The sequence below is a fragment of the Hyperolius riggenbachi genome, chromosome 2 (genome assembly GCF_040937935.1).
Source record: "Hyperolius riggenbachi isolate aHypRig1 chromosome 2, aHypRig1.pri, whole genome shotgun sequence".
In the NCBI taxonomy this organism is placed as follows: Eukaryota; Metazoa; Chordata; class Amphibia; order Anura; family Hyperoliidae; genus Hyperolius; species Hyperolius riggenbachi.
The window spans coordinates 472,792,666-472,807,391 of NC_090647.1; the positions used below are offsets into that span (position 1 = coordinate 472,792,666).

Genomic DNA, 14,726 nt, shown 5'->3' on the forward strand with positions numbered 1-14,726 from the left:
CGACTAATCTGTGTATGGGGAGCGGGGCGAATCCTTACCGTACCTTCAATGCCTCGGCGTCTCCCTCTGTTCTCCGGTAATAATCAAATTTTTCCTCGTCAGAGTGGTCGGTGACCTCTGACCGGGACATACAGTGCTGTGCATGCTCAGTATGTGCGCTAGGGCATCTTGCGACCACTTGGCGTTGCTGCAGAGTGCGGTCACAAAGCGCCCTGGTGGACATACTGCGCATGCACATCGCAGGATATCCGGGTTGGAGGTCAATGACTGCACCGAACAGGAAGAGGAGAATTTGGATTATTACCGGAGTACGGAGGGAAACGCCAAGGCACGGGAGGTGCAGTAAGAGTCCGCACAAACCACATGCACACATTAAGCTTCCATTTTGGTTTGAAGTTAGCGCTAAAGTATCCTTTAAAGAGCCCATACATCTAGCGATGTTTGGGCAGATTGAGGAAGGAACAGATCTCTCTCTGATCGAATCTGCTCGGAAAAAGATATGTCGGCTGCCCATACACTGCAGGCCAATTCCCGATCAATTTCACCATGAAATCTCTCGGGAATTGGCCTTGTGGCGCTGCCCTTCACCACCTGGCTGCTGTCCCCCCAGTCCCTATGCATTGTAATCTCACCTGCTCCTGCTCCAGCTGTCGCCACCGTCCTGCTGCTCCCGGTCTCGTCCGCTGCGTCCCCTGATCTTCAACATGTGTGCTAGAAAACCTAAGGGATTGAAGAGTGAATGACATCTGTCAGTTTTTTATGACTGAGTTGTTACTATTATTATATTCTATTATTTATATACGATCAGTACCACAAGAAAATACATTTACTGTATGGACCACATAAAGGTGGTAGAATTGGTCAGTGATTAGCCAATCACAAAGGGGGCCTGGAACCCACTAGCAGAAAGTTACTAAGCCATTTCCAAGCACTTGTGATTTGAAAAGCTCTTGCTAATGTAATGCTATGGGTGTGATCCCACTCGAGGGCTGTGATTTTATAAAAATCTCCATAGCATTGTATTAACAAGAGCTTTTCAAGTCACTAGCGCTTAGAAAAGGCTGCTAGTGGGTTTGAGTCCTAAAAGTGTGTACCAGGCTTAAAGGAGACCTAAATAAATCCACAAACTGACTCCCTGTGTGTTGTGTGGGGAGGCGTGCATAGGCTTACCGCACCTCCCGCGGCCCCACATCTGCCTCTGCTTCCCTATCACTTCCGCTGTATGGGTCCTGGTCGGTGTGGTCAGCGCCCTCTGACTTGGACTTACTACGCTGCGCATGTGCAGTATGTCCGCTTGGGTGCCTAGTGACCGCGCTCGCTGGTGACCCCCAGGTGCTCTACAGACATACTGCGCCTACCCAGTGTAGTATGTCTGGGTCAGACACACACACACACACACAATGTCAATTTGTGGATTTATTAATGAGTAATGTGTCCATTAAGATCTGCATGGAGACAGTCTGTAGACTTTTACCATACAGGCTATGGAGTAGGCTGTGGCTCCCATCAGAGGAAGGGATAGATTTAAACCACAACTGAAGTGAGAAGAATATGGAGGCTGCCATATTGTTGCCATATGCTGTTATACAATACCAGTTGCCTAGCTGTCCTGCTGATCTATTTGGCTGCGGTAGAGTTTTAATAACATGAGAAACAAGAAGATGGCTACACTTATGAGATCTGATAATAATGTAAGTAACATCTGATTTACATGCTTGTTCAGGGTGAATGGCTAAGGCCTTGTTCACATGCGTTCCGCTCGCACGTCCGTCCACGGTGGGCTTTTTTTGAGGCTTTTTTTTTCTAATTGCCGGCGCTTGGGTGGGCAATTCATTTTTGTAGTTAGCGGTTTCCGACGTGTTTTTCCCCAGCGTTTTGGTAATTCACTCCCTGACGCAAGTCAGGAAGTGAACTCTTTGATCTGGAAAAGAATAAAGTAAATGTATTTATTCTTAAACGCAAACGCAATCGCTCCACATTACGGTTTTGTAAGCGTTTTGCGTTTTCTATACCTTCCATTGACGCGAAATAGCCTCAAAAATGGCTCAAGCACCACTTTACAAGGAGGAACGCAAACGTGCTGCTCACATGTGAACTATCTCATACAGAATCATTGTGTAAGCGCTTTCAGGGCGATTTTGAAAAATCGCCTGCGCTTAAAAAATAACTAAAACGCCTGCAGTGTGAACAAGCCCTGAAAGTATTAGGCTGGGTGCGAGTTTTCTGTCATGTGCGTTTTTTGTGTGTGTGCGTTTTTGGTGCTTTTGCGTTGGGGTTTTTGGCCGCATATGCATTTTTCCAATGTTTTGTGGGTGTTTTTTATGCATTTGTGGTTCCCATATACAAAACTCATATGCGTTTTCTATGCGTTTTTCAATTGCGTTTTATCAAATCACTAGGAAGAATCAGAATCAGAATCATTTTATTTCGCCAAGCATGACTGGGTCACGCCCGGAATTGGATTTGGCACAATGGAGCGGTACATAGAGAGAAAGGCAGGAAAATTGTCAGAATAACAGTAAAACATACACAAATCAGAATAACAGTAAAACATACGCAAATATACAAACAGCATCAGATATACATATAGCTCTGAATACATCTTTCAGAACCGCACTGCTGAAGACTACCGCTCCTATGCAGGTGTTAGGGCGCTGATAGAGGGTGGTAGAATGTTAAGGGAGTTCAGGAGGCTGACTGCCATAGGGAAGAAAGAGTTCTTGTGTCTGGTGGTCTTGGTGGAGATGGCCCGGAGTCTCCGACCCAGTGGAAGTGGGGTGAAGAAACAGTGGCCTGGGTGAGAGAGGTCACCTGCCATCCTCAGAGCCCTGGTTCGCAGTCTTGTTTTATACAGGTGGTCAAGTGGGGGCAGAGGTCTCCCAATGATCCTCTCCGCCGACCTGATGGTCCTCTGTAGCTTGTGTCTGTCACTGGCGGTGGCTCCCGCATACCAGACCAGGATGGCGGAGCAGAGGATCGATTCAATGGTGGCAGTGTAAAAGCATGTTAGAATCTCCTGCGCCATGCCGAACTTCCGCAGTTGGCGGAGGAAGAAGAGTCTCTGCTGGGCTTTCCGTTGTGTTGCCATGATGTTGACCCTCCAACTGAGATCGCTGGAGATGGTGGTGCCCAGCAGGCGGGCGCAGGGCACTCTGGCCACCTCGGTGCCATCAATGTAGATGGGAGGCGGGGAAGGAGCAGACTTCCTGAAGTCAATTATAAGTTCGACGGTTTTGGCTGTGTTGAGCACCAGGCAGTTTTCCTTGCACCAGTGGCATAGTCTTTCCACCTGCTTCTGGTAGTCCTGGATGTTGTCCTTGGTGACGAGGCCGACAATGGTGGTGTCATCCGCAAATTTTATGACTTTGACAGAGTCTACCATGGATCTGCAATCATTTGTGTACAGGGAGAAGAGCAGCGGGGACAGGACGCAGCCCTGGGGTGCCCCTGTGTTGGTTATCACTTCTCGTGAGTAGATGTCCCCCAGCTTGACAACTTGGGATCTGTTGGAGAGAAAGTCAGTGATCCATAGACGTAGGGTGGGGTGGACCCCAAGTGTGGCCAGAACATTCTGGAGGGTGTGTGGGCATATAGTGTTAAATGCCGAGCTGAAGTCTAGTAGCAGTACTCTGGCATACGTGTCCTTCCTGTCTAGATGGTTGTAGATATGTTCCAGACAGATGTTTAGAGCATCATCAGTAGACCTATTTGCCCTGTAGGCGAACTGGAGTGGGTCTAGTAGGGGCAGGGTGGATAGCTTGAGGGTGGATAAGACCACTCTCTCTAGGGACTTCATGATAACGGACGTCAGGGCTACAGGCCTGTAGTTGTTGAGGTCGGAGATGCCTTGTTTCTTAGGAACAGGAATAATGGTGGACCTCTTGAAGCACGCAGGGACTCTGCCCTCTGTCAGTGACCTGTTGAAGATTGCAGAAAGGATAGGGGCAAGTTGCTCCGAACAGGTTTTGAGGCAGGCTGGGGACACGCCGTCGGGTCCTGAGGCTTTCCTGGCATTTAGCGTGGACAGGAGGTGCCGAACGTTTGCCTCACTCACTTCCAGAGAGAGTGAGTCCACACTTGAGTCGCTGTGCGTGGGGGCAGGGGGGGGAGAAGGAGGCGGTGGGTGCCCCCCAGGCTGCCTTTCAAACCTGTGGTAGAATTTGCTTAGTTCTTCGGCTAATTTAGGGCTGGGTGTAGCATGTTGCGAGGGAGGCTTGTAGTTGGTGGCAGCCTTAAGCCCTTGCCATACGGCTCGAGAGTTGTTCGAGCGCAGGAACAGGAAGCGGAAATTCAATAAAAAAAAAGCATGAAACGCATACTATTGCGTTACCATTGAGGTTCATTATGTGCGTTTTTGAAAACCATGCAACAAAACCAGCGTTTTTAAAAATGCATGTTTGAAAATGCACCAAAAAACGCATATGCATTTTTTAATATACATTTTTTGATGCAGCCCATTGACTTCCATTAGCGGCAAAAATGCTGCGTTTTCTGCAACGCTAGCTTTTCTGTTATGCGTGTTCCTAGCCTTAGAGACAGAGGATCAAGCAGGGCAGCTAGGCAACATTTAAAGCGGACCTGAACTCATAACGTCATCTCTGTTTTAAAATATACGCAACAGCATAATAATCTTTAAACAAAAAAAAGTCTTTGTTATACCTGATACAAATTTTAAAATAAATCTGCACTGTTTCTCCTTCCTAATTCAAGGAAGCAGACATATTGTTAACAGCCTGTGCTTTTAAATGCGCTTATCTGCCATCTCTGCTGTGGCAGTCATGTGACACAGGGAGAGATCAAATTACAACTTGTGATTAGACACAAATGAAGGGGAATTAAACTCTCTAATTACATACAGGGTACATTTCTCTGTTTTCCTTCTGTTCTGTGCAAGAGTTCAGGTCCACTTACGGCAGCCTCCATATGCCTCATGTTACAGTTGTTCTTAAAGTGATCCTTAAGTAAAAAAAAAATGACTTTTACTCACCTGAGGCTTCCAATAGCTCCCTGCAGCTGTACGGTGGCCTCGCCATGTCCCTCCGATCCCCCTGTCCCCGCCGGCAGCCACTTCCGGTTTCGGCGACAGCCGCCGACAGGCTGGGAACGCGAGTGATTCTTGGTGTTCCCAGCCACAATATCGCCCTCTATGCTGCATATAGCAGCATAGAGGGCGATATTGTGTCGGCGTCTGTCGCCGAAACCGGAAGTGGCTGCCGGCGGGGACAGGAGGATCGGAGGGACACGGCGAGGGCACCGTACAGCTGCAGGGGGCTATTGGAAGCCCCAGGTGAGTAAGTCATTTTTTATTTTTTTTTACCTAACCTGCTTGGCGTTCTATTAAGATCGCCAGACTGGCGACCGGACGTTTTTTTTTTTTTTAATAAAAGAAAAACTATTTCATGCAGCCAACTGAAAGTTGGCTGCATGAAAGCCCACTAATGGGTGCTCCTAATCCGAAGTAGCAAGGGCCGCGATGAGCGTCAGCCGCCTCCGATCCAGCCCTTAGCGCTGGCCAGAACTGTTTGGTCCGGCTGCCCTGGGCTCGGGCGGCTGGGGGGACCCTCTTTCGCCGCTGCACGCGGCGCATCGCCGCGCTGCGGCAGCGATCAGGTAGCACACGCGGCTGGCAAAGTGCCGGCTGCGTGTGCTCCTTTTTTAATTCGTAAAAATCGGCCCAGCAGGGCCTGAGCGGCACCCTCCGGCGTCTCTAGACGAGTTCAGCTCATCCAGAACGCTCAGGAGGTTAAGGGTCAAAGTAGATTATTTCCGACAGTGCCAATCTGTTTTCTGATCGATTTTGTATAGAAGTGATTAGAAAATCAATCAGAAAAATGATTGGAATGCCAGCGATTTCCAAAATAGCCCTACAAGCGCTTGTGCAATACATCCCTATAGGATAGTTCATGTCAGCATGTTTTGTTGGCTTTCCGCTCAGCAAAGCGATGCATATACCATTTTTAGGAAGATTTTGTTAGAAATGGAAGCTATAGGAAAAACGCAAAACGCTCACAAAATTGCTTTGTGTGGCAATTGCGTTCGCGGTTTAATGAATAAATACATTGAAAACCCCATCCAGAAATGAATAAATACAATCGGGTATCATCCTGATTCAAAACTCTTTGTTTTTACTCATGGCTAACACGGTACAACACTCTACTGCTTCATTTCTGGATGAAAGAGTTCACTTCCTGACCAATGTCAGGAAGTGGAAAAACAGAACCTCTCTGCAAAAGTGCTTTGTACAGAATCGTAGCGCGCAGTGGAGCGCTGGGAGGGGGGAAAAAAACGTGCAAAACATAAAAAATCATTGGCGTCAGCAATTTTGATTTCACATGTGAACAAAGCCTCAGGGCTCGTCTCCACTAGTGCGACGTCGCACTGAGCGGGTGGGCGGGATCGCAGGCGAATCCCATGAGCTATGCGATGCTATGCCATGCACGGCTATGGGATTCGCAGCCCCTGTGGCGAATTCTGCGGGGGGTTCTGGGCGAATCGATCCCGCAAGCGATTTCGCCACGGCCCCGTCATCCCCTATGGCAGAGTTTTCCCGTGAGAATCATGTGCGGGGAAACTCTGCAGAATTGCCGCCGAAACCGCCCTAGTGGAAACGGGCCCTTAGTGTTTTTAAAATAATTGGATATTATCCATTTTCATGGTTGCACCAGGTTTATATACGATTAGTTTAGCACAATATGCATTTATAGACTATACATATTTCATGTCACATGTCTATTGATTAATGATCAAAAAAATCTTTTTGTGTAATATATGTGCTCATTATAATCTGCCAGATGTTCCTCTGGAAGGATCATCTAACAGACAACCTAGGTAGGTGCCTGGGACCTAATGGGTGCCAGCAGTGGCGTAGCTATGGGCGAACACGGTAAATCCAGTGCTGGAGACTTGGGCACAGCAGCGCAGGAGACTTGGGTGCAGCCGGCGCCACCATAGGCTGTAATAGGAACTACGGCTATCGCAGGCACAGGGAGTAACTTCAGCGCCGTCAGTAGATGGACCTGAAGTTGCTTTTAAAACAATAATTCGGATTCCAGCGATTTGCTGGAAGCCAAATTATTTCATTCCCCCACTATCCATGTCGGCCTGGAGGGGGAATAGTAATTAACACGGCCCGGACTTGTGCGGCAGCAGGATCAGCCATATACTGGCTGTGTCCTGCGCCCAAGTCTCCGGCGCCGTTCTCTCTCGTACGCGCTATGGGCCCCGGTGCAGGTTTTACATGGGCCCCCCCAAGCACTCTATATGTAACACTTGATACAGAACACCAAAACCTGCCAAGGCCATCCACAGTATTAGAGGTGCAAGAAGGGGATGGGGAACAGTTTGTTAATGATTACTACTATTCAAAGCATCTATAGAAGTGACAATTACCAGCACAGGACCAATAAACAGCTAATTCTTTGGTTGAGGAAGGGGCCCATCTAGCCCAAGGGCCCCGATGCGGTCGCTACCTCTGCAACCCCTATTGCTACGCCACTGGGTGCCAGGGAGCCCAACTGACCACTCTCCTACTAAATTTCCTACCTTGCCCAGGGCTACATTTCTTCTTAATGCATGAGGGTACATTTCCACTAGATGCATGCAATTTGCAAGTCCTTTTTCGGACACATGACTGTTCTTTAAGGATTCATGCACTTTAGGCATTGTAAAAATGTGTACAAGATCACAGATGCAGTGCACAGCTTTGAGAACAGTTTAGAAGCAGCAGTGCTCATACCTCCCAACTTTTTGAGATGAGAAAAAGGGACACTTAAGCCACGCCCATGCCACACCCCTGGCCATGCCCTCACCACGCCTCTAATCACGCATACCATAAAGATTTCATCAGAAACCTATGTTTTATAATTCAAACCACACTGGTCCTTTTCTATCCTGGTTCATTTTCCTTCATATTAACATTTTAAAACTAGTAACATATCAATTTAAAGGATGGGAATAAACTTTAGAGTCAATCAAACACATTTTTAGTGGAGAAATATATATATTTACATAGAAAGAGGGACAAATCCTGAAAGAGGGACAAATGAGGGTGACAGAGGGACAGGGCTCCGAAAAAGGGACTGTCCCTCCGAAAAAGGGACAGTTGGGAGCTATGGCAGTGCTCATGGATGGATTACAATGAAATGTGGCCATAAGTAAGGTAGTAGTTTTGCCCCCCTCATGGTCCTTTTGGTAACCTGAAATGAGAGGGCAGTAGGGCTCCCTGACACACAGTAGGCCCCAGGCTCCTGCCTATGTTGCCATGTGGATGATCCTGCTCTGGCAGTGCTGTTTGGAACTACTATCATTTCTGTAGTGAATTTAAAAAGCACACTTTGCACATCACATATGATTAATTGGAGAAATGCACACATTGTCATGGGCAAAAACGTGTAGCGTGCATAAAGCCTAACGTCAGCAGGGAAAGGCCCACCAGGAGGGGCGGGGAGACTGCGCTCCTCCCCCTCATCTTTCTACAGGGCCGCATCGCAGCTTATAGGCACTGCACTGTATGTAGGTGTGACTCAGGGACCGTCCCCGCCCTGCCCGCTATCATCCACCGCTGCCCGCCCTTTAGTGCCAACAGGGAGGGGCCTGATCCTGGATCGTCCCACCCATTTATATGTAATTTCTGCCAACAAGTAGCAATCTAGGCGGCACGGCAGGGTACTGTTCTGTTTAATGGATGCCCCGCCCCCTTACTTAATTGCAGCAGCAACCACATCTTTCTCCACTGCAGCTGCATTTATCTGAGTTGCCAAACAAGATAAGAGGATCGAGCTGAGAATCGTGGCTCGAGCTAATCTCTGCCCGTCAGTCAAAGCTCGGGACCCGGCCCCGCCCCCCAACATTCCAATCTCCGCTCCGAAGGTTCTAAGCCACGCCTCCACCACCGTAAGAAGGGAGCGAGAGTCGAGGCTCGCTCTTTAGACTCTCCCTATAAGCAGGTTGTACATATCACACATGGTTAATCGAAGAAATGCACAGATTAAAATGGGCAAAAACCTGTATTGTGTGCAGAAAACCTAACATTCCAGCCAGCGAAGGGCCACCGGTAGGGGCGGGGAGACTACGTTCCTCCCCCTCATCCTTCTATATGGCCGCATCGCAGCTTATAGGCACTGCACCGTATGTAGATGTGAATCAGGGACCGCCCCTGCCTGCTATCATCCACAGCTGCCCGCCCTTCAGCGCCGACAGGGAGTGGCCTGATCCTGGATCGTCCCGCCCATTTATATGTAATTCCAGCCAACAAGTGGCTACTAAGGGACAGGCAAGGGTACTGTTCTGTTCAATGGCTGCCCCGCCCCTGTACTTACTTGCTGCACCGCATACGTCTTCCTCCTCTGCAGCTGCATCCGTTTTTGAAGAAGAGTGTATCGATGCTCGAGCTAAGCTCCGCCTCTAAGTGTCAGTCAAAGCTCGGGACCAGGCTCCGCCTTAATGGGCTAAGCCACGCCCCCGCAGACGTAAGAAGGAAGCAGAGTCTGGGCTCGCTCCCTATATATATATACAGCATGTATATGTATAATATAGTAGTATAGTGTGCTGTCCTGAACTGTGCAGGATGGCCATAGAGGAGGGGGAAGCAGCTGCTGTTGTGTTGCATCCGCCCTTGCCCCGCCCACTTTTTCAGCCAAGTGTACAGCAGTTCCTAGTATGAGTGTGGAATGGGGTGAGTCACGTAGTGTATGACTGTGTGGTTGTGTTGTGTGTGTGTGAGAATGTTTTTTGTTTTTTTTTGGTGTGAGAATGATGGAAGAGAGGAGATAAGGGGACAGGCAAATGGTGGAGAGAGTGTTGAGGGGAGAGAGGTGAAAGAGACACAATTATGTGAAGGTGAAAGCGGTAAAACAGCAAAGAGCATAATATAGAAAAGTTAAACAAAACCTGAGTGGCATATGTGTGTATTTATACTGACCTGAGGCGTCCTCCAGCCCCATGAGAAGCGTGGGCTCCCTGTCCAGCCGCTCCATTGCCTTGTAATCCCCTCCGGTAATCTGGCTGGCCGCGCTCTCCTGTGCACCCCATCGCAGACCCGCAGCCGGGAGCAGCCTGTGCAGTAGTAGGCCCAGAATGCTCCTGGGCTGGGAGCGTGGCGAGGGGGTGTGCGGCTGCGCATGCCCAGAAGCACACAACTGGCCAGATTACCAAAGGGCATATAGCAGTAAAACAGCGAGGGGGCCCACGCTCCTCATGGGGCTGGAGGAAGTCTCAGATAAGTGACAATTCACAGAACGATGTTGTGTAGACACCTCTCTAGCCTTGAGGCTAGCGATGTGTTCTGTTGCCATGGAGAGGGGGCAGAAGGAACGATGATCAGTGGACAACAGAGTAAAAACAAAGCATTGCGCAACAGCCAGGCGCAACCATCGGGGGCCATTAAGAATCCGACTGGACAGATATTTAACAGTGCCTGAGCAATATCAATTAGTGGCCATTATGCATGCATAATGATCAGTGGCTGAAACGATTATCCACATGTGTGCATGTAGCTTAAGAATGTACAGTAGAAGGGAGGGAGATGGCCCACAGTTTAAAAACAAACAAAAAAAAGGATAAAGTTTCTGCTGAATTATCAGCATGCTACACTGCGACTTGTAGTTCCACAGAGCCATGTTCCTCTCTGTGTGTTATTAGGGAGGGGGTTGTAGCTGTTTGGGCAAATAACTTTAATAAACCGATCCTTTTCCTCGATCAGAAACAGATCGGACATGACAGGAATAATCGACCGATTCCCATCGATCGGACTAGAAGTTGCATTGTGTTCCCAGCATTAAGGTGCCCATCAGTGATTGTACAAACTTACCAAATCTATTTAGTAGAAAGGTAGACTGAGTTAGTATTGAATGGAAGTTTCAGATTCCTCGTATTACACAGAAGTGGTAAGATTGTACAATCAAGATTGTACTATTAATGGACACCTTTAAAGGATACCCGAGGTGAGAGGGAGATGGAGGCTGCCATATTTATTTCCTTGTAAACCATGCCAGTTGCTTGGCAGCCCTGTTGATCTTCTGGAATAAGTCATGTCAAAACCCTGGAACAAGCAGATGGCTAATCCAGTAAAACCTGAGTCAGCCGAGTCTTAGTACCTGATATGCTGCATGCTTGTTCAGGGTCTATGGCGAAAAGTATTAGAGACACAGGATCAGCAGGGCTGCTAGGCAACTGGTATTGTTTAAAAGGAAATAAATATGGCAGCCTCAATATCCCTCTCACCTTGGATTCCCTTTAAGGTGGCCACTAACAATACAATTTGCTGAACGATTGTTTACAAACAAATATTCGTATGAACATTCAGAAATGGTCTTTGGGACCACTAATGGACAAAAATCTCCTAACCGATCAGATTGATGGGATCGAGCCGAAAATCGCATTGATTTAATAAATCTGATTGGTTAGGAGATTTTTGGCTATTTGTGGTCCCAAACGATCATTTTCGATTGTTCATACAAAGAATTGTTCGTAAATGATCTGTTGGCAAAGCGTATTGTTAGTGGCAACCTTTAAGCCTGGTACACACTTTCAATTATGATTGGCCAATCACGGACCAATTTTACCACTTTTACGTAGGATGAGGGTTTATCTACACAAAGTACTCATAATATTCAATATCTGTTGATTCTTATACTACATGGAGATGGTAAAATAGGTCAGTGATTGGCCAATCATAATTGAGTGTGTACCAGGCTTAAGATCTGCATGGGGGAGTCTGAAGACTTTTACCATAGAATGTATTGAGTAGGTTGTGGCTCATATCAGAGGAAGGGATACAATTAAACAGTTGGGGGGGGGGGGGGGGGGGTATTGGACCTTCCACATGTACTAGAAAACATAAGGGGATGAATAGAGAATGGTATCTGTCATTCTTGTCATGAATGGCTAATCACTGACCAATATTACCACCTCCATGTAGGATGAGGGCTAACAGCATACTATGAACAGATTGTGTAAGTAAATCCTTATACTACATGGAGAAGGTAAAATTGGTCAGTGATTGGCCAATCATAATTGAAAGTGTGTACCATGCTTAAAGGCAGTGGTCCTCAAACTAAGGCCCGCGGGCCAAATGTGGCCCCCTGCGGCCTTTCTACTGGCCCTCCACAGACAAAATATATTACTTATAGCACCACGTTTCCACATGGAAGCCAGCAAGAAGTCATTCACTGGCTTCCAATCCAATTCCACATTAGGTGGCACTGCTGTCAAACTGTATGGCAGGTTGTCACCTGGGTATGCTTCACTGTCTGGTGAGTAAAAACATTGTACTAGTTGTGGTGGTTAGAGGTAATATAAAAGCAGTGTGTGTGCGCCCGTGTGTAGGGGTGGATAATTTGCAGTCCTTGCAATTACTGGGGAAAGGGGGTTATTTTGGGGGACTTTTGAAAGTATGTATTTTGAACAATGATTGCTTTGCATGTGGGAATTGTTTCAGGCGCTGTTTTTACACTACCTAGGTTCAATATAATGTTTTTCTTCATCGTTTTATGTATGCTCCGGCCCCCCAGCAGTCTAAAGTATGTTTGACAATTGAATTTTATTAACGAAAGATTCAACAGTATACAGAGGAATGCAAGAAAAAGCGGTAAAATACAAGTACATTAAGTACATATTACATATTACAGGCAAAACAGTTTTTAAAAGCAAGCTGAAAACAAAGCATATGCGATTGAGCTTTGCCTGTACCATAGTAGATTTTAGAGGTTCTTATAATATATAGCTATATAGCGGCCGCAACCCACATGGCAGTATATCTAGTTGTTTTACAGTGCTGACTCGTCGTAGGGAGGTGTAGGGTCTGAGTGGACAGTCAAGACATGGGGTGAAGACAGAGAAATGGAGATAGGAGGGTGCAGATGGGTCAGTCCTTCTTTCAAGTGCTTCCCACTATTTGTTTGTAAATAGCTGAACATTGGAAATCGTTCCACACTGACCAGGTCATACTGTATTGCTCAGACCGTTCCTGTGATAGAAGAATAAGGTGTTCCATGTGTTCAATATTTTCAATTTTGTGGAGCCAGGATCTAATGGAGGGAGTGATGGGAGACTTCCAGTGAAGGGGAATCATTGCTCTAGCAGCATTGATAAGGTGGATGGTTATTGATTTTTTTATATTGCTTGATAGGTTCCAGTGTATTATGGAGGAGTAGGTTAGTCGGGTTATAGGGGATTATATCCCCAGAGATTAATTCCGTCAGGCGATGGACTTCTTTCCAGAAGGGGGTTATTTTGGGGCATGACCAGAATATGTGGAGGATATCCCCCCCGCCACGCCCACACCTCCAGCAAGAGTCGGGAACCGAGGGGAATATTTTGTGTAGTATTTGTGGGGTTTTGTACCAGCGAGATAGGATCTTGAATCCCAGTTCCTGGGTGTTGACGTTTAATGAGCCTTTGTGGTTTAAGGTGTATATTTTCTGCCATTGCTCTTCTTCTATTATCTGCTCAACGTCTCTCTCCCACGATTCCTGATAACCAATTTTGTCGGGGATTGTGGAAGCTATCAGCATCTGGTATATAGAGGAGACTAAATGTCTGTGTGGGGCAGGGCTTAAAGTCAGATTTTCGAAAGGCGTTAAAGGCCCAGACAACCGTCCTTTTTTTAGTATGGCCTGTAGGAAGTGTCGAATCTGAAAGTATTGCCAGCTAGAGAGGGAGGTTCGGTCGTTTAGCAATGACATTTCCCGATGGGATTTGATTTTACCCGCGGTTAAAAAGTCTCTCACCCTGGGGGGGTGATCAGCCTCCCACGATTTGAGAAAGGGGATGTTCGTTGTTGGTGTAAAGGCTGGATTATCTGTTAAAGGTGTGAGTGGGCCAGGAAGTTTAGTGAGTCTCATTGAGAGAGCATGCTTTCTCAGGCATTTAATCGTGGCCCCCATAAGGAGATTCTGCCATGACACTTGAACATTCCGTGGGATGTCCACCCACCCCAGGGCCGATGTCCTGCAACCCGCGATTTCCTGCTCGATCGACACCCATGGCTTAGCTTTTGCTCCCGACGCCCATTCCACTATTCTACATAACTGAGATGCCATATGATACTTCTGTAAATCTGGGAGGCCTACCCCCCCCCCAGAACCTTGGGGATGGAGAGCGTTGTCTTCTTATTGCGGGGGGGTTTGTTGCCCCATATGAACTTATTGATGTCCCCTTGTAGGTTGCCCAAAAACCTGGGAGGGAGATCGATTGGGAGACATTGGCTTATGTAAGAGATGCGCGGGAGAAGGTTCATCTTGATGGATGACATTCTCCCGAACCAGGAGAGATGAGTTTGTTTTCCCCATCTGAGAAGGTCATTTTTTAGAGCAGTGGCTATCTTGCCAAAGTTGGCTATAAACAGGTTTTTCTGATCTATTGTAACATTGATACCCAAATATCTAAGCTGGTGGGGAGACCATTGGAATGGGAGGTTTGATTTGCAGAACTGTAATGTCTCGTCATCCAGGGAGATGTTTAGGGCCTGGGATTTTTGGAGATTAATTTTAAGATTTGAAATTCGGCCAAATTCTGTGAATTTGGATATTAAATTGGGAATGGATGTGGCAGGGTCGCGCAAGAAAAAGAGCAGGTCGTCTGCAAAGGCCGCTACCAGATGATTGTTTGGACCCACTGGGATACCATGGATGTTTGGGTCTGTTCTTAGAGCATTCAGGAATGGCTCCAGCGTGAGGATATAAATTAGAGGCGAGAGCGGGCAGCCCTACCTGGTCCCATTTGTTATG

At 47.3% G+C, this 14,726-nt stretch overlaps 1 long non-coding RNA gene across 1 annotated transcript in view; it reads right to left on the reverse strand.

Annotated features, from left to right (window-relative positions):
* Window positions 1-658: 658 nt before the first annotated feature.
* Window positions 659-14,726, reverse strand: part of LOC137547061 (uncharacterized) — a 262,643-nt gene continuing 248,575 nt past the window's right edge. The window contains exon 3 of the long non-coding RNA XR_011026455.1: window positions 659-720. This is a non-coding gene — a long non-coding RNA (uncharacterized lncRNA). The remainder of the gene's footprint in view (window positions 721-14,726) is intronic.